This window comes from Physeter macrocephalus, chromosome 19 (assembly GCF_002837175.3).
Source record: "Physeter macrocephalus isolate SW-GA chromosome 19, ASM283717v5, whole genome shotgun sequence".
Lineage (NCBI taxonomy): Eukaryota > Metazoa > Chordata > Mammalia > Artiodactyla > Physeteridae > Physeter > Physeter macrocephalus.
The window spans coordinates 31351378-31375885 of record NC_041232.1 but is presented as its reverse complement, the minus strand read 5'-3'; positions in this window follow the sequence as shown (position 1 = coordinate 31375885).

The following is a 24508-nucleotide window of genomic DNA, read 5'->3' as shown; positions in this document are numbered from 1 at the left end:
CCGTACAAGCCAGCAATCCCACTACTGGACATATACCCTGAGAAAACCATAATTGAAAAAGAGACATGAACCACAATGTTCATTGCAGTACTATTTACAATAGCCAGGACATCGAAGCAATCTAAGTGTCCATCGACAGATGCATGGATAAAGAAGATGTGGCACATATATACAACTGTATATTACTCAGCCATAAAAAGAAACAAAACTGAGTTATTTGTAGTGAGGTGGATGGACCTAGAGTCTGCCATACACAGTCAAGTAAGTCAGAAAGAGAAAAACAAACACCGTATGCTAACACATATATATGGAATCTAAAAAAAAAAAAATGGTTCTGAAGAACCTAGGGGCAGGACAGGAATAAAGACACAGACATAGAGAATGGACTTGAGGACACGGGGAGGGGGAAGGGACGAAGCTAGGATGAAGTGAGAGAGTGGCATTGCCGTATATACACTACCAAATGTAAAATCGATAGCTAGTGGGAAGCAGCTGCATAGCACAGGGAGATCAGCTTGGTGCTTTGTAACCACCTAGAAGGGTGGGATAGGGAGGATGGGAGAGAGACGCAAGAGGGAGGAGATATGGGGATCTATGTATATGTATGGCTGATTCACTTTGTTGTAATGCAGAAACTAACACACCATTGTAGAGCAATTATACTCCAATAAAGATGTTAAAGAAAAAAAAAGAATTAGATATAGTTTTAGCTCATCTATATGGAATAAGGATGCATTGCCCAAATTTGGCATGACTATAACATTTATGTATCTAGAACATATCCATTACTTTTCTGTCTTCTACTGTGATTTTCTAGGCAGCATGTTCAGCTTACATCCTTACTTGCTGTGAGAACTACAAACTAGAGGTGTACATGTGAAAAGCATCGGTGCCTGGCCCGTAGGCATGCCAGGACTAGAACACGGATCACTGAGGTATATATGGTGCTATCACATTTTTACTGATGAAGTCTAACATAATTCTGTAGAGAAAGTGAAAATGCACCTTGTTATAGTGAAAAAAGTTTCTACTGACTCGGAAAAAATATTGAGGCAGAACTTTATATATTTTGAAACTTGCCTATATAAAAAGGTGTCCCTTCCTCCCTGCCATCACCTCAAAGGTTTTAAGAAGATTTGTCACCTTTCTTATTTAAAAAATATAAACTTTCATTTTCCTTTTCTATTCTAAAGCTAAAATAAATGGGATATGAATCATATGGATTCAGGACAGACATTAATTCTATCAAAAACATTAAATTAGTTTTAAAAGCCCTGCAAGTGGAAACTTTAATTTATGCAGACAACTTTTCTGATGTTCTAAAAAATGACTTTTTCAAAAATATGCCAAGGCAATGCCACTCTTAAAAATACTATAACCAACTTATAAATTTCCCCCTTATTGTTCTCTATTTTTTGAGGAGGGAATAACAAGAATAAATACATTGCTTTGAAATATAGGAGAGATTCGATCCCAGGTTTCAGTGCCAAAAAAAAAAAAAAGATACACACACGTATATATATGAGAGAAACTTATAAAAAAATTATTGATTATCCTATATCCACCCAGAGATAACAAAAAGCATTTGTTCCCTCCATTTGTTTTTTACTTGTGACTATATCATATCTTTATAAAGACATTCATTCTGTATTAATAAGGTTGTATGTAAATCACATAAGGCTGTGATCCACAGAGTTTATATACCAAGAGCAATGCAAAAAAAAAAAAACCTCAGTTTATAAAACCAGTAGAACTCCATGTATGAAACCAGGGGAAAATATAAAACAAATTTCCCAGTGGTTTCCATTGTCTTCAATAATATATTAGAAATTTTACTTTTCCCCTCATCATTTTTCTCATACACCACAGCTTACATCCAAATCTGTCTCCTCCACAAACTGCAGGAAAAAAACCCCAAACCTTTTCCGGGCCATGTTCTTACCTTCCTCCCGCGCCCCACCCCACCCCCATTTTTCTTCCTTTTCTGTCACATGGCTGAAAGAACCTACAAGGTGGGGAGGATAGTAAACCTCAGAATTTGTTTCAGAGGACAGAAGAAATGCCTAGTAAAGATCTGAATTATTGGGGACTTCCCTGGTGGCACAGTGGTTCAGACTCTGCGCTCTCAATGCAGGAGGCCAAGGTTCGACCCCTGGTCCGGGAACTAGATCCCACATGCATGCCGCAACTAAGAGTTTGCATGCCACAACTAAGGCGCCTGAGTGCCGCAACTAAGGAGCCCATCTGCCATAACTAAGACCCAATGCAACCAAATAAATAAATAAATAAATATTTTTTTAAAAAACAACAAAACATCAACAGTGGCAGTCCTATGAAGGTAACAAAGAAAGCTCATCAGCCTGGAGTAGATGAAAAAAATGACACAAGTGCCACTAAAATTGATGATTATAAATAATGAAAGTTTCAAGGTAGCAAAACACTTTTCCAATTAGGTCCTTCAAGAATATTGTTAAGTCTTGGGATTTGTCATCAATGAATTCTCTTGAAATCTCTCCATCCTCTTACTTTGACCAATTCCATCACCAGGAAAAGCTCAGTAGCTGGATCTGAATTATTAACAGTTATTTTCAATATACTAGTTTCTTTTTTGATGGCTTCTTTTTCAAAATTTAACTGCTTAAATTCAGTTCATCTTCCACAGTGTTTCTCTGATTGGTTCTTTTTAAAAATTTTATATTGGTGCATAGTTCATTTACAATATTGTGTTAGTTTTAGGTGTACAGGAAAGTGATTCAGTTATACATATACATATACCTATTCTTTTTCAGATTCTTTTCCCATTTAGGTTATTGCAGAATATTGAGTATAGTTCCCTGGGCTATACAGTAGGTCCTTGTTGATTATCTGTTTTATATATAATAGTGTGTATATGTTAATTCCAAACTCCTAATTTATCCCCCCCTCACCTTTCCCCTTTGGTAACTGTAAGTCTGCTGTCTGTGAGTCTGTTTCTGTTTTGGAAATAAGTTCATTTGTATCATTTTTTTAGATTCCACATATAAGAATACACTAGTGTCTAAGGCACATTTTCTCGTGTATTTATGAAACATTTGAATTGTTTCTACATTAGCCTTACCCATTGGCAACTGGAGTGTTTATTCTTTATCTTGCTGATTTTTATGTGCATTCTAATGTTTAATCACTTATATGCATTCCAAAAAAACAGTTTTTCCCAAATTTATAATTCACATTTGTCTTCACCTATTTGTCTACTTGGGTCTTAGTTATTTATATATTTATTTCAATTTTTTGTCAGTTATGTAAATTGTAAATCGTTTTCTTCACCTATTTGTCTACTTGGGTCTTATATATTTATTTCAATTTTGTCAGATGTATTGATATAAATTGTAAATAGTTTGCCAGGATTCTATTTTCTGGTCATTTATGACAGTTTGCTGATATGAAAGTTTAAATTTTCATGTATTCAATTCCGTTGGCTTTTTCTTCTTTGTTAGCTGTTTTGGGATATATGTCCACATGCCACATTTATAACAATATTGATCTATGTTTCTTCTACAACTACTTGGGGTTTATCTTGATGCTGAGTGTGAACTGGAAGATGTAACTTTAATTTCTCTATTTGGTGTACTTTCACCACTAATGAATAAGGTAAATTGAGAAGCTTTCCTTTGATTGCGCTAAACTTAATAACATAAGAGATATTTTTCCTCAAGTGTTTGAAGACATCTATTTGTCAACTGGTCTGGGTCTAGGCCTCTCTAGATGTTATTTGAGAAAAATAACTTTTCTGACTTTTCTCTCCTTCTCTATTTGTTGTGATTTTCTGGTTTTGCTTGTCTTTTTGAGCCTGTTCTTATAATTTATTTTAAAGACACGGAAAGGTGTCTGTCATCTCAGAAAAGGGAATAACGTTGACACAAGGGGGTGGCTTTTCAGATATTCTCTCTAACGCTTCCAACAACCCGCTCTCACCCCTCCCAGGCTGAGGAACTGTTATGTCAGCATCCAGGACAAGAAAGGTGCACTCTGCTCATGGCTTGATGTTATTAGTGCTTTGTTGTGGTGGTTTCTCGCCTTCCTTTTCCACCCATTTGTCTGAGATGTTTGCCTGACCCAGGGCAGCCTTCGGAACCAGCAGGCTGACCATCCTCAGCGCTTTCTGTCTCGCATGGCACTGGTTGGTATAAAATCAATCAAAGACTTGGGGTTTGCCTTAGGAAATTTGTAGTCCAGTTGGTCCACTAGCCCAGACAACATATTTCAGCTCAGTTAACCAGAGTTTAGATTAGACTGGAGCCCAGTCCTTCATAAGTGCTATGATTCTTTTGTGTTTCTGTGTTACCATTCTCTGTTAAGCATCTCCCTTGAGAATCTCTTAAAAAAGAGTCTCTGTAGGATTTTTTTCTTAATTTTTATTTTATATTGGGGTATAGCTGATTTACAATGTTGTGTTAATTTCAGGTGTACAGCAAAGTGAATCAGCTATACATATACATATATCCTTTCTTTTTCTGGTTCTTTTCCCACATAGGTTATTACAGAATATTGAGTAGAGTTCCCTGTGCTATACAGCAGGTCCTTGTTGTTCACCTATTTTATATATAGTAGTGTGTATCTGTTAATCCCAAACTCCTAATTTACTCCCCCTCCCATCTTTCCTCTTTGGTAACTGTAAGTTTGTTAAGGTTTGTTTGTTCCTAGGTTTCTGGTCTTAATACCATTTAGTACAAATACCAAAACACCATAAATTCCCATAAGCATTGTGTATAAGGGCTTTTAATGTCAAGAGCTTCATGCATTCAAATAATAAATGGCTGAAAGCTAACATGAGTGAAATTTATAGTCAGGAAATAAATGGCTGAAATGAGGCATAAAGGGTCACGTGGGCCCAGAATGTGCATAGCTTCCTTATGCTACATGGAATATTTGCAATTCTATCCTGAGAGCAACAGGAAGGCTTTTGAGGGTTTTAAACAGAGGAGCAAAATTATTAAACTTTTAAAAAGAAGAACTATTCTTGACTTTTTATTGCTTATTTGATAGATAGCTTGTGATTATTTATCAGTTCTATTGTATTTCTATGATTATTTTATTCAAATCCTTTTATCTTTGTAATTTATTTTTCCTTTGCTTGCTGATTAAAGACTTAAAAGGGTAGGTTAGTGTCCATCGTTATTGTTGGTTTTGCCCATTTCTCATACATATTGATGTACTTTATTTGGCAGATAAAAGTGTGAAAAATATATCTATATTATAAAGAGGAATTCTTATTACAAAGACAAATGCACACAAATCACAGGAAAATGAATGTTTAACCATAATTAAATTAATTTTGTAAGGTTTGGGAGATAAATTGCTTTTTGTCTGGGTCTACAATATACAAAGCAAAATTTGAAAGTCGTCATGAAAAACTCACTGGAATTAGAAGAATGTGAAAGAAAAATACTAAAATTTTGTAATCACTTTAGAAGCTTATGTAGCTCTCCAACTCACTGTCATTCTCTGTTAGCTGGTCCCCTAGGGATCAATAAGAGCTGTTCTGGTTGGAAAACTCTAACTACTAGTGCAGAAAAGAATTGTGTTGGGTTTATTTAGTCATGTCATGAAGCCTTAAGGAAGGCAATTAAAATCTCCACTACTCTCCAGAAAAGCAGAAGGTTACCACACAGAAACAAATGTTCTAAAAAGGCTTTAGACTTTGAAAAAAAAAATAGTTCAACTACTTTTTAGTGAAGGTAAAGAGAAGCTGTTTATCCATGGAATATGGAATATCAGATGGGAATAAATAATTCTTGGGGGAATAAAGACACGTAACCTAATTTAAAAATTGACAAAGGATCTGAATAGTCATTTCTCAAAGGAATATATTCAAGTAGCCATTAAGCACAGGAAAAGATTTTAAACATTGTAAATCATCAGGGAAATGCAAATCAAAACCAGGATGAGGTGCCACTTCATACCACACTAGAATGGCTAAAATTAAAAAGGTGAACAATAACAAGTGTTGGTAATAATGCAGAGAAATTGGAACCCTCATACAGGGGAGGTAAAATGCTGTAGCTGCTCTGGTAGTTGCTCAAAAAACTCTGGTAGTAGCTCCAAGGATGAAATGTATTAACTTATGACCCAGAAATTCCACTCCTAGACATACACCCAAGAGAAATAAAAACATTTGTCCACACCAAATCTTGAATATGAATGTTCATAACATCCTTATTCATGATAGCTAAAAACTGGAAACAACTCAAAGGTCTATCAACTGATTGACAGATAAACAAAATGTGGTATATCCATATAATGGAATATTATTCAGCCATAAAAAATGCGGTTCTGATACATGCTACAATATGGATGAATCTTGAAAACATTAGGCTAAGTGAAAGAAACCAGTCACAAAAGCCACATATTGTATGATTCCATTCATATAAACTGTCCTGAAGAGGGAAATCTATAAAGATAGAAGGTAGATTAGTGGCAGCTTAGGGCTGGAGAGGAAGGGGATATAGGTGGGTGACAACTAAAGGTATGGAGTTTCTTTTAGAGACGATGAAATGCTCTAAATTGACCGTGGTGATGATTGTACGTATCTGTGAATATACTAAAATCCACTGAATTTACACTTTAAATGGGTAAGTTGTATGGGGTATGTGAATTATTTCCAAATAATGCTTAAGAAAAAAACAACTCAAGAAGGTTCATGATTACCCATCTAACTGCTTGCAACCCCTGACTGTGTTTAGCACAGATATTAATATGGATTCAAAAGCCATAAGTGTTTGATGTAGAATACTACTCAAATAAATCATGTTACTGTGACAACTTAAAGTGGTAAATACTTTGAGGTATTGCAAAATTTGCTTTTCTGAAATATATACTCCCTTTGTCACACATTAAATATCCCTCTCAGAAGCTGGAGGTCAAAGAGTACGTGGTTTACACTACTGTTTAAAAGACTGTTCCTTCTCTTGTATGCTGTTTGGCAGAAAACATAGCCCTTATTAAAGTACTTAATAGACCACTGTTTATGAAATATGATTTTACAAAATATCCATGGGGTTGAATTCCAGTTTTAAAAATGAGACGATAAACAACACCTGTATTCATTCTAATTCCAGAGCAACTCATTTTTACCTAGGTTTTAAGCAGACAGTAGGTTGATAATAGCACAAGTTGAACATCGTAATGACCGTTAAACACGCAGATTTTGGGAAGAGTTTCGCAATTTCAAGTTACCTGTTTCGCTATCTCCATATACTCATACCCATCGGGCAGCATGTCCAAATTTTTCACTTGTAAAATATGATTTCTCTATTTGTGTAGAGGAAATACATGCTGAAACTCAGAAATGCAAACTGTCCCTAACTTAGCTTTAAATTAGGCACAGAATCCTTGTCACATTGATAAAGCAACACAAATTAGTTACTTTAGAAGTTTCCTTGAGAAGCTCAGTCAAGTATACTAGAGGTCTGTGCCATAAAGACAATAAAACACCATCTGCCAAGCGGTTATTACTAGAATACTAAATTACAATCACTGTGCAAAACAAAATAAGGCTTTCTCCAAAGCAGAGTCCCACTAGTTGGTTTTCTGGAATTCTCCCCGTAAGTATTCCCTTTGGTTCATGATGGGGTGGAGAGTGTGTTTCTAGATGCCTGTTTAAGTACCATAATTCACTTATTCAACAAAGCCTCCTAGTTATTTTATTTTATATATATTTAAATTTTTAAACCATTTTAAAATTGAAGTATAGTTAATTTACAATGTATTAGTTTCAGATGTACAGCCAAGTGACTGCTACACATATATATGTATATATTTATATATATATAAATATTCTTTTTCAGATTTTTTTCCATTATGGGTTATTACAAGATACTGAGTAGAGTTCCCTGTGCTATACAGTAGGTCCTTGTTGTTTATCTATTTTATACATAGTAGTGTGTATCTGTTAATCCCAAACTCCCAATTTATCTTTCCCCCCACCACTTCCCCTTTGCTAACCATCAGTTTGTTTTCTGACTGTGAGTCTGTTTCTGTTTTGAAAATAAGTTCATTTGTATCATTTTTTAGATTCTACATGTAAGTGATATCATATATTTGTCTTTCTCTAACATACTTCAGACATATACTTAATATGATACTTATTATACTTAATATGATACTTATGACACTTAATATGATAATCTCTAGGTCCATCCATGTTGCTGCAAATGGCATTATTTCATTCTTTTTTATTTCATTCTTTTTTACGGCTGCCAACTGTTGCCAAAAAGTCTCCATTTCCTAATCTAGTTCCAGGAGAGAACTGCCTCCACTCCCAGGCAGGAGAGATTTACTAAATCAGTGCTGTATGAATGTTGGTTATTCAATTAATGTTCGCTAAACTGAACAACCAATGTCTTTGAGTGCCTTAGTTGTTCACACCCAAATAGCTGAATGTTATAAAACTACTATCAAAACCTTAAAATTGCGAGTACTGGTTTGTAATGAGCCAGGTCTTTCTGAGGCTTTGGCTTTGAGCAGGCTTGGTTAGGTACTTTTAGAAGCTGTATTAACTCTTTAAAACCACAAGGGATCTATTTAGTAAATTGCTAGTTCTGCGCTAATTTGCATGGCTGACTTGCTCTAATTTTTAGTTGGGATGGAAACTTGGAAGGGCACAGTGAATGAGCAGAGCTATTGTCAATGACTCCATGGGATGAGCTATTTCATTCTTTTTTATTTCATTCTTTTTTACGGCTGCCAACTGTTGCCAAAAAGTCTCCATTTCCTAATCTAGTTCCAGGAGAGAACTGCCTCCACTCCCAGGCAGGAGAGATTTACTAAATCAGTGCTGTATGAATGTTGGTTATTCAATTAATGTTCGCTAAACTGAACAACCAATGTCTTTGAGTGCCTTAGTTGTTCACACCCAAATAGCTGAATGTTATAAAACTACTATCAAAACCTTAAAATTGCGAGTACTGGTTTGTAATGAGCCAGGTCTTTCTGAGGCTTTGGCTTTGAGCAGGCTTGGTTAGGTACTTTTAGAAGCTGTATTAACTCTTTAAAACCACAAGGGATCTATTTAGTAAATTGCTAGTTCTGCGCTAATTTGCATGGCTGACTTGCTCTAATTTTTAGTTGGGATGGAAACTTGGAAGGGCACAGTGAATGAGCAGAGCTATTGTCAATGACTCCATGGGATGAGCCGAGTTATAATAACCGAACATTAGTGAGAACTTGCTAGTTTACAAAATGTTTACAATAGTTAGTGAAAAGGCTGAGGGAGTACAACAAAGATACTTCAAATTATAGTGGATCAAATAAACTTAATGTAAACGTTTCTCTTTCACACAATAATCTACAGGTCATAGGAGTACATGACAGAATAATAAAGTTGTGTCTGCTCCCTTAGCCACCCAAATTGGAGGCAAACTACTGATGCAGGGGTGTCGAGGACAATTCTGCTTCATGAGATCATCCTGGGACTAAGTGTCCTTCTATCTTGCTGCCCTGTATTTTAAGGTGTTTTGGTTCTGGGTCAAAGTTATTTGACACCAGAATATTTGCTTTTCAGCTTATAGGAAAGATGGAAGAGAAGGTTTGGAAAGTGACAATTCCTTTTAAGAAGAAGCCCTCATTATTTCTATTCATATTCCATGGGTGAAGACAGTCACATGGCTACATCCCAGCTGCAGTGAAACCTGAGCAGCCATGTTCCCTGTTAAAACCCAATGAGTTTCTAAGGCTGGAGCAGAGGATGGAGGATGTTCTGTGGGTGAAAGGGAGATTCCATTCGGTGGCAGTGAACGAGCTCTGGGATAACCTCCTCTGAGGCTCACAGCAATCTAGTGGTTGAATGATTACTGCCTTCTTACATTTTATAGAGGATGAAATTAAAGCCGGAAGAAGAAAATAAGTTTAGATTTGCAGCTCTTATAATGGAAGCCAACAGATAATTTCTAAAAGAGGTAAGTAAAGAAATAGAATAAATATGAGAAGAAGTTAATGGCAGAAGAAATAGCTTTAAAAGCTAAAAGTGAATGCCCCTAGGGATCAGCGTTTGAGATTTGGGGAGGGTGGGAAAGAGATAGCTGCTTTTCATGGTTAATATTTTGGTTTAAACCGATCTGTTAAAATACATGCATATATTACTTTGATAAGAACTGAAAATATAAAGAACAAATACATACATATATTTATATGATTATATATATAAACCACCGGCCATGATTTAGGCAGATTGCTTCCACTCATCTCTAGGGATAACACCAATCCTGTCTCTAAATGTTCACTAGGGAATGTTAAATTCCAAGGAATGATGTCTTTTTGAAAAGAGAGAGGTCAAAAAATCACCCCCTCACACTGAGCTCAGACCTCACCACCTCCACATCAGAAAATCACCACATATTTGGGTGGTGAGATGGAGAAGACACAGCTGTTACGCTTCATTTGGCTAAACATTTGTTAACACCTCCAATTTCAAAGAGTAATGACCTTCACCCAGTTCTATTCAACTTGAACTAACCTGAGTAGTGAAGAAATCTAGAGGCAGCAATGCCCTTAGAGATCACTGTGTGCTTGGTCAAAACACGAAGATTATATACAACACCTCTGAACCGTGCGGTCGGTCATTCAGCATCTTAAACTTTTCACGGGATGGGAGCTGACCATCTCACAGGTCATTCATCCCATATTCTAAGTGTATCTCTCCTCTCTCCACCTCTATCCCCATGCACTCCATCCGGTTCACCCCTCTTCCTGTGCTTTACAGGACAGTGTAATCTTTTTAAAATCAAAATACGGGTACATTTCTGTTTTCAGCTATTTCCCATTATCTTTAGGATGAAGTCCAAGCACCTTACATCTTTACTCCTCTCTGAGCTTCTCGACATGCTGTTCCTTCTTCCTGGAACACTGTTCTAGTTCCCCTTCCTGCACTTAGATGAACCATCTTAGTTGTCAACTTGATAACACTTCCTCTTGGAATCCTTCTCATATGCCTAGACTGAGTCAGACCCCCTGTTATACGTGATCTGGTAACATCTTTGTACTTTCCCTAAATGGTACTGTTCACACCATGTTGTGATTGCCTGTTTGTTTCTCCCTCTGAATAGCAAACTCCGTGAGGGAAAGGATCATGCTGGGCAGGTTCACGGCTGTATCTTCAGCACCTTGCACTGTGATTGGCTCTTGGGGGATTCTTGAAAGAATTCTTATGCCCCCACTTTAATTGCTATAAATGTTTTCTCTATATTTAATAAAAATGTGTTTCCTTCCCAGGCTACACAGAGCAAGCCCTATTCTCAAAGAGAGTCCTTCATGTATTTTGAAACCACTAGTATTCTCTGCCTTTAAATCATCTATATTCTTGGCTCAATATGGATACTTTTAAGTTGTTTCATATTCGGTTTACCTGAGTTTGAGGGAACACAGTTAATAACACAATTTTGCCCACATGACTTTGGGTAAATTGAAAAATAGACACAAAAGTCACATGAATGGAAATTTATTAGATACAAGCTAAACTGAAGTATGTAGCATAAGTGCGGAAAACAATGAGTTTGTTAACTCTTATATCTGGTTCCTGTGAACCTGGGTATTGGAAGAGTGCAATCATAAAGAATTTGGTTTTGTAGAGTAGATGCACTTACCCTTAATTGCTCTCTTGCGATGCCCTGGGACACAGAAGTAAGAATGCCTTTCAGCACTTACACATTTATAGAAGGTCAGCTCCACCACCAATCATGAATTAATGCTGGTGACCCCCTAGTCAGGTAAGTCATGGGATAAGAGAACAGGAACGTCACCCTATTAGAGGTCTCTCCATACAGAAATATGAAGCAAGATGAAAGGCATCTTCCCTCTAAAACTGTAGCCAAACCAGACTTTCCAACCCTCTTTCATGCCATTAATTTGTATAACTTTAGTGGAGGACTTTATTTTTTATTCCTGTCAAATTTTATTATTAATTTCAGATAATTCTAGACTGCCAACTTTACTCTGTATATTGATCTTCTGCTTAATTGATTAACTACTCTTTCCACTTGGCATAAACTAAGACTTTGTTAAGTAGTTCTATTTTCATCAAAGCCATTGGCTATTCTCTTGACAGAATGATCGATACAGAATCCTAACAGAGGCAACTAGAGATTTCTGACCATTGTGAAATCACGCCAGGGAGGATGTTGTACCTGAATGTGCCACTATTCCCACAGCCATTATACATCCTTGGGCTGTTGCATATGGTGACCAAAAGCAGGGGCCATGTGCTCGTTTGAGGTGGCAAAAAAACCAACAAATGTTGTATCCATGTCCTATCACTTCTTGGTCTCTAGATCCATTTCCTTGACTTTACTTCCAATTAATAGGTTGTTTTCAGTGTAGAGACACCCTCTGAGATGTAGGACTATGCAGGGAACAAAGTCCTGCTGAATACTCTTTTCACTTTCTTATTACAAATCATTTCCTGTAACTTCAGAAGTCTTTTATTATTTCAAGAAAAAGTCTCCATTTAATACTCTATGGTGGGACTTCCCTGGTGGCATAGTGGTTAAGGATCTGCCTGCCCATGCAGGGGACACAGGTTCAAGCCCTGGTCTGGGAAGATCCCACGTACCGCGGAGCAACTAAGCCCCTGAACCACAACTACTGAGCCTGCTCTCTAGAGCCCGAGAGCCACAGCTATTGAGCCCACGTGCCTAGAGCCCGCGCTCCACAACAAGAGAAGCCACCACAATGAGAAGCCCGTGCACCGCAATGAAGAGTAGCCCCCCCTCGCTGCAACTAGAGAAAGCCTGCACGCAGCAACAAAGACCCAACGCACCCAAAAATAAATAAATAAATAAATTAATTAATTTGTAAAAAAATACTTTATGGTTATGGGTATATTATACTCTGCAGAGCTAATTCAGCCTTTCTATTCCCTCTTTCTCTTACAGATTTGTCAGTGAGGAAATTATCATGTGATGTACTCAAGGATCACTGCATTTCACACATCTCCAAAGTGAGACTGCGTCATTATAGCTGTGTCATCTGCAGTTTCCACATTACTGTTCTTGGAAAAAAACAAAAACAAAACACCAAACCCTCTGTTTTTGAAAAACAAATAAAATTTTATTGTTTCTCACCGAAGTTTGCCATTTTTCTCTGTTCTAGGTATATCCAATCACAGTAACATATTTTAATTTCTTCTTCCAATAATTAAAACTTTATTACTCTATCCTGTTTTACTGCCTTAGCCAAGACCTCCAGTACAATGACGAACAGAAATGGACATAGGAGGCATCTTTGTTTTTTACCCAACCTCAAGGGACAATATTTTATGTCTCCAATCAAGATGTTTGCTATAGATTTTTTTGTAGATACAGTGAAGAAGTAAGCAAAAATGAGTCAACAAGAAAGTTACCCCTGACTTCTGTCAATTTCTCATACTCTACATCTGACCCACCAGCACCTCTTACCATCTCCAGGTACAAGTATCAAGGACCAAACCATCACTACCCACTTGCGTGGATTATTTTAAAAGGCCCCTAAGTGCTTCCCATGATCCTACTCTTCCCTTCTTTCTCCAAACAACCCTCAGATGGCACTTATTCTTGCTCTGCTTAACCCCCATCAGTGATTCCCATCCCTTCCTTGACCCACAAGACTCCCAGTCTGGGCCTGGTACACACTGATCTCAACTCCTACTCTTTTTCCTTTATTCATGATGCTCCAGCCACCCCACCTCCTCCAAACTGATCCTCAAACACTTCGGACTACGCTTGCCTGAGGACCTTGGCCTGAAAGCCTCCCTCATACCTCGTATCTGAATGGTTCAATTCCTTGTTTCCTTTAGGTCTCAACACAAACATTACCTGGAGAGCGAAGTCAAAGATGTTTCCTTGACAGTGAGACCTAGCCATCTACGTTCTCCCTTTTGGGGGACCATATTTTTATCCATAGACCTTATCTCCATGTTTTTTTATATACTCATTTTCAATTTGTAGTTTCCCTCAACTGTAATGTAAGGCTATGATAGCAGGCAGTTTTGCCCATTTTTGTCCATTACTATATCCACAGCACCCAGGACAGTGCCTGACAGACAGTAGTCACTTAAGTAGTGTCTAGATATTTTAGATCTATGGGTATTAATTAAGGACACAGGAAATCATATCTGTTATATTCTCAAATTTCACAATATTTTTATAGTTTAGAGTTTTGTTCCTAAGGGACTTGGAAACTAGAAAAAAATCATTTCTTGTTTTTTATTTAAACAATGAAAAGGAAATAGACAAACCATAAGTTGCATACAAAAGTTCAATGAAAAATAAAGTTCAATGAAACATGCCTTTAGAGGCAGGATACCCCAACCTCCAGTGTGCAGCCTTTGTCTGTGCCATTTGCTTTCTGGACAGACTTTATCTCTTAGCCAATTCTCAAGATACTAGACATTAAGAATCCTCTCCATGCCCATCTTCCACCATCAAATTATCCTCTAAGACTCGATCCATTAATCAAATAGATAATAAACTTTCTATTTGCCATTATCAATTGTTTTTACCTTATACTTTACTATATGTCATTGATGTCATTATATTTGGATTTCAGTAGCCTTGGCCCTTTTTATTCAGTATATACATATTTTAAAATATATATATATTTTTTTAATTAATTTATTTATTTTTGGCTGCGTTGGGTCGTCCTTGCTGCGTGCGTGCTTTTTCCAGTTGTGGTGAGCCGGCGCTACCCTTCGTTGCGGTGCGTGGGCTTCTCATTGAGGTGGCTTCTCTTGTTGTGGAGCACAAGCTCTAGGCACGAGGGCTTCCGTAGTTGTGGCTCGCGGGCGCTAGAGCGCAGGCTCAGTGGTTGTGGCACACGGGCTTCGCTGCTCCACAGCATGTGGGAACTTCCCGGACCAGGGCTTGAAACCCTTGTCCTCTGCACTGGCAGGCGGATTCTTAACACTGCGCCACCAGGGAAGCCCTAAAATATATTTTTTAAACAACTCTGTATCTGAAACTATTCAGCAAGCCTAACTCAACATTTTCTTTCAAAAGCATGGCGCTATTGCTGAAAATTAGTCCCGTGACCCGGGTTCTATAGGAATGTCATTTAAGATTAACGTAGAAGGAAGAAATTGAGGAATTTTCGCAGCAGAAAGTAACCTGCAGTTACCTTAAGGGCAGAAAGGTTATTAAGGAAATCAACATGTTAAATTTCACTCTTCACTACCTCATTTTTTTGGACATTTCCTCAAAAAGCTTATCGTGTCAAAATCCTAAGACCCATCCCAAGTTAAAGCTGTTCAACAAAATGCAGTACAAAGGACAGCTTAAATGATGCTACTAATAACCTCTGTTTTGAATTGAGGGCTCATGCTACTGAAACTAGCATGATCAAGTTGACTACCAGTATGTTGCAGTGCACTTAATGGGCTCTAAGTAAATGTATGTTGAATTAATCATTGAAAGAGTCTATTGTAACTTTTTTTGCATCAAGTTAATAAAGTTTAGAGCAAGCAGGAAAACAGGTCTCCTCGCTAAGTGAGGATATTCCTTTTTTTTAAAACATCTTTATTGGAGTATAATTGCTTTACAATGGTGGGTTAGTTTCTGCTTTATAACGAAGTGAATCAGTTATACATATACATATGTTCCCATATCTTTTCCCTCTTGCGTCTCCCTCCCTCCCACCCTCCCTATCCCACCCCTCTAGGTGGTCACAAAGCACCGAGCTGATCTCCCTGTGCTATGCGGCTGCTTCCCACTAGCTATCTATTTTACGTTTGGTAGTGTATATATGTCCATGCCACTCTCTCACTTTGTCACAGCTTACCCTTCCCCCTCCCCATATCCTCAAGTCCATTCTCTAGTAGGTCTGTGTCTTTATTCCCGTCTTACCCCTAGGTTCTTCATGACCGTTTTTTGTTTGTTTGTTTGTTTTTCTTAGATACCATATATATGTGTTATCATACGGTATTTGTTTTTCTCTTTCTGACTTACTTCACTCTGTATGACAGACTCTAGGTCCATCCACCTCACTACAAATAATTCAATTTCGTTTCTTTTTATGGCTGAGTAATATTCCATTGTATATATGTGCCACATCTTCTTTATCCATTCATCCGATGATGGACACTTAGGTTGCTTCCATCTCCTGGCTATTGAGGAAATTCTAATCATCAGTAAAATGATGTAAAGGCTAGAAGCAGAAGACGAAATAAATTTTGCTATTCTATAACTATTACCTATTTCACTTTCATATTATAGTGATGCTTATGGTAGTGAATAAAAGGAAAAACCTCATTATCTAGCCTATAATTTATAGCATATGCAGATGATGGCCCTTGAGCTAAGAAGAGCCTTTACATTTTTTATGTTGTATAAAAAAAAAGGAAGAAAAGTAGGAAGAAAAAGCAGCAGCAGTGGAAGCATCATCAATAGAGACCATGTGCAATCTGCAAGGCCTGAAATATTTGTTATCTGACCCTTTATAGAAGAAAGTTTTCACCCCTGATCTAGAAAACTGAGTATTATGTAGTCATCAAACATGACAATATAAACATATACATTTCAAATGAAATAATGTCACTGTGTATTAAGCTTAAAAAGCAAGTAAAAGGATTCTGGGAAGATGCCCAGTAGGAAGCACAAGGAAGCTGTCTCTCCATCTAGATTACAATTGCATTGGCAGAATCTGATATAACTCTTTTGGAACTCTAACATCTATTGAAGGCTTGTAACTTCCAGGATAGGCTTGCACAGTGAATCACTGCTGTTCATTTTGGTCAATTTCAGCTTTTAGCGCAGTAGCTGCTACCCATCCCCCATCCCCCATCCCTAGCCATGTGGCAGGCAGCTGTGCTCACGTTCCAAGATCACCCTGATCACTGCTTGCAGGAGCCAGGATGGGCAAAACGGATTGGATAGTGTCTTCCAAATATCAAGAATCTGTACTGTGATCACTGAGTGCTGCCTCTGATCAGACCTTTGTCTGAGGTACAGACAAAGAGGCAGTTGGCCATTGTGGTTGTACCTCTCCCCACTGTTATAAGCCCCTCCCCATTCAGCTGAAACGACTTCCAGGGTAATTAAAGGGTCAGCACTCTTCCCCCTCCCATTTATTTTTCTCTTTTTCCCCTTTTGGGAACCAGACGTTAAAGACTAGACACTGAAAAGCAACTGCATATATGGGGAATATTAGAAAGTCAGTGACTGCAGATGGACAGGGAAAGGGGCAGGCTGAAAAAGAAGACTTAAGTTTACACTTTAAGCTGATACTTGGCACAGAGACAGCCTACAACAATCAAAACCAAGATCAGTAAACAAAACACTAACAAAAAACAGCAACCCCTGGAGAAGGGGGAGAATCTGATTTCTAGGGTTATCACATTATTTGATTCAAATACCCAGTTTTCAACCAAAAAAATCACAAAGCATACAAAGAAACAGAAATGGATTAAACTCTCCAATCAAAAGAAAAAATAAATCAAAAGAAACTTCAATCCTGCCCAAATTTTTCCAAAATACTGATGAGGAGAAAATACTTCCTAACTCATTCTATGAGGCTAGCATTACCATGAAAGAATCCAAAGCTACACAAAGATACGAGAAGAAAAGAAAACTAAAGACCAATATCCCTTAGGAACACTGATGCAAAAATCCTCAACAAACCACTAGCAAGCAGAATTCAACAGCAAATTAGAAGGATTATACAACATGACCAAACGGGATTTATTCCTAGAAAGCAAGGATGGTTCAACATATGAAAACTGATCAACATAATATGCCACATCAACAGAACAAAGGAAGAAAATACGCACGATCATCTTAACTGATGCAGAAAAAGCATTTGAAAAAATGCAAAACCCTTTCACTCAACAAACTAGGAATTAAAGTAAACTACATCAACACAATAAAAGTCATGTATGAAAAACCCACAGCAAACATCATGCTCAATGGTAAAAGACTGAAAGCTTTTCTTCTAAGATGAGGAATAAGGTAATGATGCTCACTTTTGCCACTTTTATTCAAAATAGTATCGGAATTTTAGCCAGAGTAATTAGTCAAAAAAAAAATGTAAGAAAAGAAAAAAGAAAGAAGGAAAAGACATGTAAATTGGAAAAAAAAGAGATAATTATTGGGCTTCCCTGGTGGTGCAGTGGTTGAGAGTCCACCTGCCAATGCAGGGGACATGGGTTCGTGCCCCGGTCTGGGAAGATTCCACATGCCGCGGAGCGGCTGGGCCCATGAGTCATGGCCGCTGAGCCTGCGTGTCCGGAGCCTGTGCTCCACAATGGGAGAGGCCACAACACTGAGAGGCCCATGTACCGCAAAAAAAAAATAATAATTATTATTTCTGTTTGTAGATGATATATTCTTCTATGTAGAGAAGTCTAAAGATTCCACAAAAAAAGTTAAAACCAATAAATTATTTCAGCAAAGTAGCAGGATAAAAAGTTAACATGCAAAAATCAGTTGTATTTCTATATGCTGACAATGAACAAACTGAAAAGGAAATTATAAAATAATTCCATTTACAATCACATTAAAAATAAAACATATATTAATCAAGGAGGTGAAAAATTTGTACAATGAAAACTATGAAACATTGCTGAAAGAAGTTGAATAAGACATAAATAAATAGAAACACATCCCATATCATGGATTGGAAGGCTCCAAACTGCTAAGATGTCAATACTACCCAAATTTATGCACAGATTCAATGCAATCCCTATGAAAATTTCAATGGCCTTTTTTTTTTTTTTTTTGCAGAAATAGAAAAATCCATCCTAAAATTCATGTGGAATCTCAAAGGATCCCAAATAAGCAAAACAATATTGAAAAAGAAGAACATAGATGGAGGACTTACACTTCCTGATTTCAAAACTTACTGCAAAGTTATAGCAATCAAAACAGTGTGGTACTGGCATAAATACAGACATAAAGATCAATGGAATAGAACAGAGACCCCGAAATCAACTCTTGCCTATATGGTCAAATGATTTTTGATAAGTGTGCCACTTAATAGGGAAAGGACAGTCTTTTCAACAAACATTGTTGGGAAAACTGAATATCCATATGCAAAAGAATAAAGTTAGATTCCTACTTAACACTGTATAGGAAAATTAACTCAAAATAGATCAAAGACCTAAGTGTAAGACCTAAAACTATAAAAGTTTTAAGAAAACATAGGGGAAAACTTCATAACATTGGATTTATCAGTGATTTCTTGGATATGGCATCAAAGACAATAGGCAACAAAAGAAAAAGTAGACAAATTGGGCTGCCAATTAAGAAATTTTTAAAATTCATGCGTCAGAAGATATTATCAACAGACTAAAAAGGAAATGCCTAAAATGAGAGAATATATTTGCAAATCATATATGTGATAAGGGATTAATAGCCAGACTATATAGAGAACTTTTAAAACAACAACAAAAAACAGCCTGATTCCAAAATGGGAAAAGGACTTGAATATCCATTTCTCAAAAAAAGATAGGCAAATGTTCAATAAGTATGTGAAAAGTTGCTCAACACTATTAATCATTATGGAAATGTAAATCAAAACTTCAATGAGATTCCACTTCGCACATATTAGAATGGCTACTATGAAAAAAAAAGGCAGAAAATAACGTGTTGGTGAGGGTGTAAAGAAATTAGAACCCTTGTGCGCTTTTGGTAAGAACATAAAATGGTGTAGCTGCTGTGGAAAATAGTGTGGCAGCTCCTCAAAAAATTAAAAATAGAATTGCCATATGATCCAACGATTCCACTTTGGGGTATATATCCAAAGGGTTGAAAGCAGGGTCTCAGAGAGATATTTGTACACCAGTGTTTGTTCATAGCAGCATTATGCATAATAGCTAAAATGTGGAAGCAACCCAAGTGTCCCTGGGTGTATGAATGGATAAGGAAAGTGTGGTATATATGGCAAAGGAGTATTATTCAGCCTCACCAAGAAAGGCAATTCTGACATATGCTGCAACATGGATAAACCTTGAGTATATTATGCTAAATGAAATAAACCAGTTACAAAAAAAAAAGAAAACGCTGTGTAATTCCACTTCAATGAAGTACTTAGAGTAGTCAAAAATCATAGAAACAGAGAGTAGAATGGTCATCATCAGGGACTTGGGGGAGAGGGGGATGGAGAATAATTATTTAATGGGTATTGAATTTTAGTTTTACAAGATGAAAAGAATTAGGGAGATGGATGGTGAAGATGGTTGCACAACATTATGAATGCATTTAATCCCACAGAACTGTACACTTAAAATGGTTAAGGTGGTAATTTAATGTTATGTGTATTTTACCACAAAAAATTTGAAAAAAACAATTATATTTGGAAAAAAATATTTAGTAATAGATATAGATATATACATATGTATATGTAAATACAGACTACATATATGGAAAAGGCAGAGTACAGATTTGGAATTATTAAAATTATTTCCTTTGAATGGTGGAATTATAAGGAATTTTTATTTCTTTTCCTGACCAAATCTTTTCTAATTTTTTTTGTATGGTAAGGATAAGGGATGTTTTATTGCTACAAGAGATGAGGGCTGATGATGGGTGCACAGGCACACATCTCAATAGGAAGAGTAATGTTTGAAAGGAAAGCAGGAGAACCTGTCAGGTAGGCGATAAACGGATGACTCCAATGCTGGCTGGCTGACTGTCTTGATGACATGAATCTGGGGACAGAGCAGGGTTTTTGAGTCTCACTATGTCCCCGGTTTGACAGCTGTACTGTGCAAAGATGCACAGTCCTTCCCTCCTAGACCCCCCTGACTGCACTTGAAGGTTTTTTTCCTAGTGGTCCTGGTCACTCTCTTAATTTTGGTTGGACACTGCCTCATAGTCAGCAGCAGGAGGCCCAGCGACAAAGTGCTGTAATGCAGGTAACCACAAAGTCAGCAGGTGACCACAGGGTCTGAGAAGGGAAACCTCAGGGTCCGGAAGCTCCCTTCCAGAGCCCTGTTCATGCAGTAGAAGTCAGGCAAAACCAGCAGCAACTCAGAAATTCCAAGCATCCCAAAGTCTCCTGGTAATAGCAGAATACTGTCAATTGGACAGTATAAGCTACACCAGCAGGTCCTTCATTGGCTCCACCCTTGAATAAGATGTGCTCCAAGAGTGTTGCTGCCCCTGAAATAACAGGCTGCCCAGGAGCAGGCTCAGGAGAGTAAACCAGAGTACCAGGGGTTAGTGTGACATCAGGGAACAGTCTGGTACTGCCAATGGAGATATTGGTGCAGGTGGCTACCTATCTGTTAGAGAATTCTCTTAAATATAGGTTTCTGATCCTCCATTATATATTCCATTCTATGCTTCATCAATAAATCAAGGTTGTCATGGCTTCATGTAAGCACTGTTATAGACCTGACCTCCTTTAATGTCTCAACTTCAGACGCTTATTGTCATTGTCTGCCAGATGCCTTTAACAATGGAAGGGCATTACAATTTCTATTCCCTTTTTAAAACCCTAACTTAAAACTCTGACTTGAACTGGTTTGATTTTGAGTATGTGAATATAATGGGAAAAAAACGAGATTCCAGGTTTTATCTCTTTAAAAAAATGAGCTGTCTGTTATAGAGGTTAGAGGTTGGTTTCTTAAATGACTGTGGCCCTTGACGGTGCAGAAATAATGTTCTTCAGGTTTTTGCAGTCCTTGAAGTTCTGTGATCTTCTAAAATCATAACAAGGAGAACCAACAGGATTGCTATAGATTTTTATCACTTCATTGAGAAGATATGATATTTGGTGCATATTTAGTGATAGTTATGTGTTTCATATACATAAATTTGCATAAAATTTGTGTAAATTTCAATGTTTAATTTATTAAAACTTTACATGATAATCTTTAAAAGCACAGTTTATATTCTCACAAGCAAAAAAAACAAAAAAAAGAAAAACAGTAAATCCCAAACCAAAACAAAACCCAACTTTCTGCAGGGCAGCAAGAGTCCAATGCAGTTTTTCTTTTCCCCATAGAGTACAACACAATTACCTTAATCAGACACTCCTGATATATTGTATCTGCTTAGGTCTTGCTTACTAGCTACAGAAATCACTCTGTTCAACTTAGCATAAGGAAATTTATTGGAAGAATCATACAGTCTTGCAGAATTGTTAGAGAAATGGCAGAATCAAAAGAAAACTAGAAAGATTTCTGCTTCTGACCAAGATGGAGTAACAGGACGAGATTTACCCTCCCACCAGAAATATTCACAAAACAGTAAGCACGTATGGAATCAGTGCCAGTTCTGACTGACTGAAACCTTATGAGTAGAATCTATAGAACGGTTTCGCCTCAGTAGTGAAGAGTAAGATCTAGCCGGAGTTTTGCTTCAGTCCTGCTGAACAACTCAGAAAAGTAAGACTGAAAGGCAGGTGTCAATGAACTATGGCCTGTGGACCAAATCCAGATCATGGCCTATTTTTTTAAGGCCTGCTGGCTAGTAATGTTTCAAAACATTTTTTACATTATTCAAGAGTTTTAAGAAAACAAAATATAAAGAATACTCAACAGAGATCATGTATTGCCCACAAAGCCTAAAATATATACTATTTGGCTCTTTACAGAGATAGTCAACATCTGCACAAAAGGATTAATCTTTCCAAGCAACTTAACTATCTTACAGAATAAAGTTCAAGAACATTTATATTGAATAAATATCCACATGCAACATGCTAAAATTCAGAGTCTAGCATCCAACAAAACATTACAAGTCATGCAAAGAAGTAGGAAAATATAATGTATAATGCAGAGAAGGTAAATAATGAAAACTGACCCAGAACTGATGTGGATATTAGAATTATCAGACAAGAACATGAAAAGTCATTATAATGTATCCCATATGTTCAAACAGTTAAAACATGGAAGGCATAGAAAAATAAACTGAACATGTGAAATAAAACATAAATTAGAAAGGACTAAAGGCTGCTAAGATATGACAGAAGAGAATATTAATGAGCTTGAATGCATAGCAAGACAAACCTTCCAAAATGAAATACAGGGAGAGCACTAGCAAGTTGTGAGACAATTCCGTGAACCTAGTAACCTAGTAACGTGTCCTTTGGGAGTCCCCAGAGGAGATGAAAAAGAGAGGAATAGAAAAAATATTTGAAGAAACAATTAGTGAAAAGTTTCTAACTTTGATGAAAACTATAAAACCATAGATCCAAGAAGTTCAAGGACCCTCAATCACAAGAAACATGAAGAAAACTCCACCAAGTCACATCATAATCAAAACACTCAAAACTAGTGATAAAGAGAATATATAAAAAGCAGCCAGAGAAGAAAGACATTTTGTAAACAAACGAATATTGTTTCTCATTGGCAACAATGCAAATAAGAAGAGCAATATCCTTAAAGTCATGAAAGGGAAAAACCATCAGCTTAGATTTCTGTACCCATTGAAGTTACTCTTCAAAAATGGAGGTAAAATAAAGACTTTTTCAAAAGTACAAAAGCTAAAAGAATACATCACTAGCAGATCTACACTACAAGAAATGTTAAAAGAAATTCTTTAAACAGAAAGAAAATGATTCCAGAATAAAATGTGGATCAACAGAAAGAAATGAAGAGCAATGGAAAGGAAATCATAACTATATGGTCAAATATAGAAGATTTCTTTTTGATTAAAATTTTTTAAATGTTATTAACTATTGACACAAAACAATTACTACATAGTGTTGGGTTATGATATATATGAAAGTAAAATATCTGACAATAGCACAAAGGCCAGGAAGGGAAAATGGAAATGTAAATAAGGTGTTCATACTATACATTAAATGATGCAATACCACTTTAATGTAGACTGTGATAAAGTAAATACATGCACTCTTAAGCCCTAAAACAATTACTAAATTAGCAAAACAAAGAGTCACAGTTAATAAGCCAATAAAGAAACTAAAGTAAAATAAAAGAGGAAAAAGAGAATAAAGAACAGATGCTATAAAGAGAAAACAAATAGCAAGATGATGGATTTAATCCCTAATTATATCAATAATCAAATTAAATGTAAATGACCTAGATACCCCAATTGAAAGAAGACATTTTAATTCTGGATAAAAGAGATAAGGCAATTTAAATTTAAAGACACATAAAGATTTAAAGTGAAAGGATGAAGAAATATAACAGGCCAAAAGCAGTTCAAAGAAAGTTGAAGTGGCTATATCAATATCAGACAAAGTAGATTTCAGAGCAAAAAGTATTACAAAGGATAAAGCAAGCTATTTCATAATGACAGAGGGGTTACTTCATCATGAAATTTTGCCTAAAGTTTTGTCAAAAACTTTTTAGATACGACACCAAAAGCACAAGTCATTAAAAGAATATTTGCTCAACTGGAATTCATCAAAAGTAAAACATTTGTACTTTAGAAAGACACTGTTGGGCCTCCCTGGTGGCGCAGTGGTTGCGCGTCCGCCTGCCGATGCAGGGGGGCCGGGTTCGCGCCCCGGTCTGGGAGGATCCCGCATGCCGCGGAGCGGCTGGGCCCGTGGGCCGTGGCCGCTGGGCCTGCGCGTCCGGAGCCTGTGCTCCGCA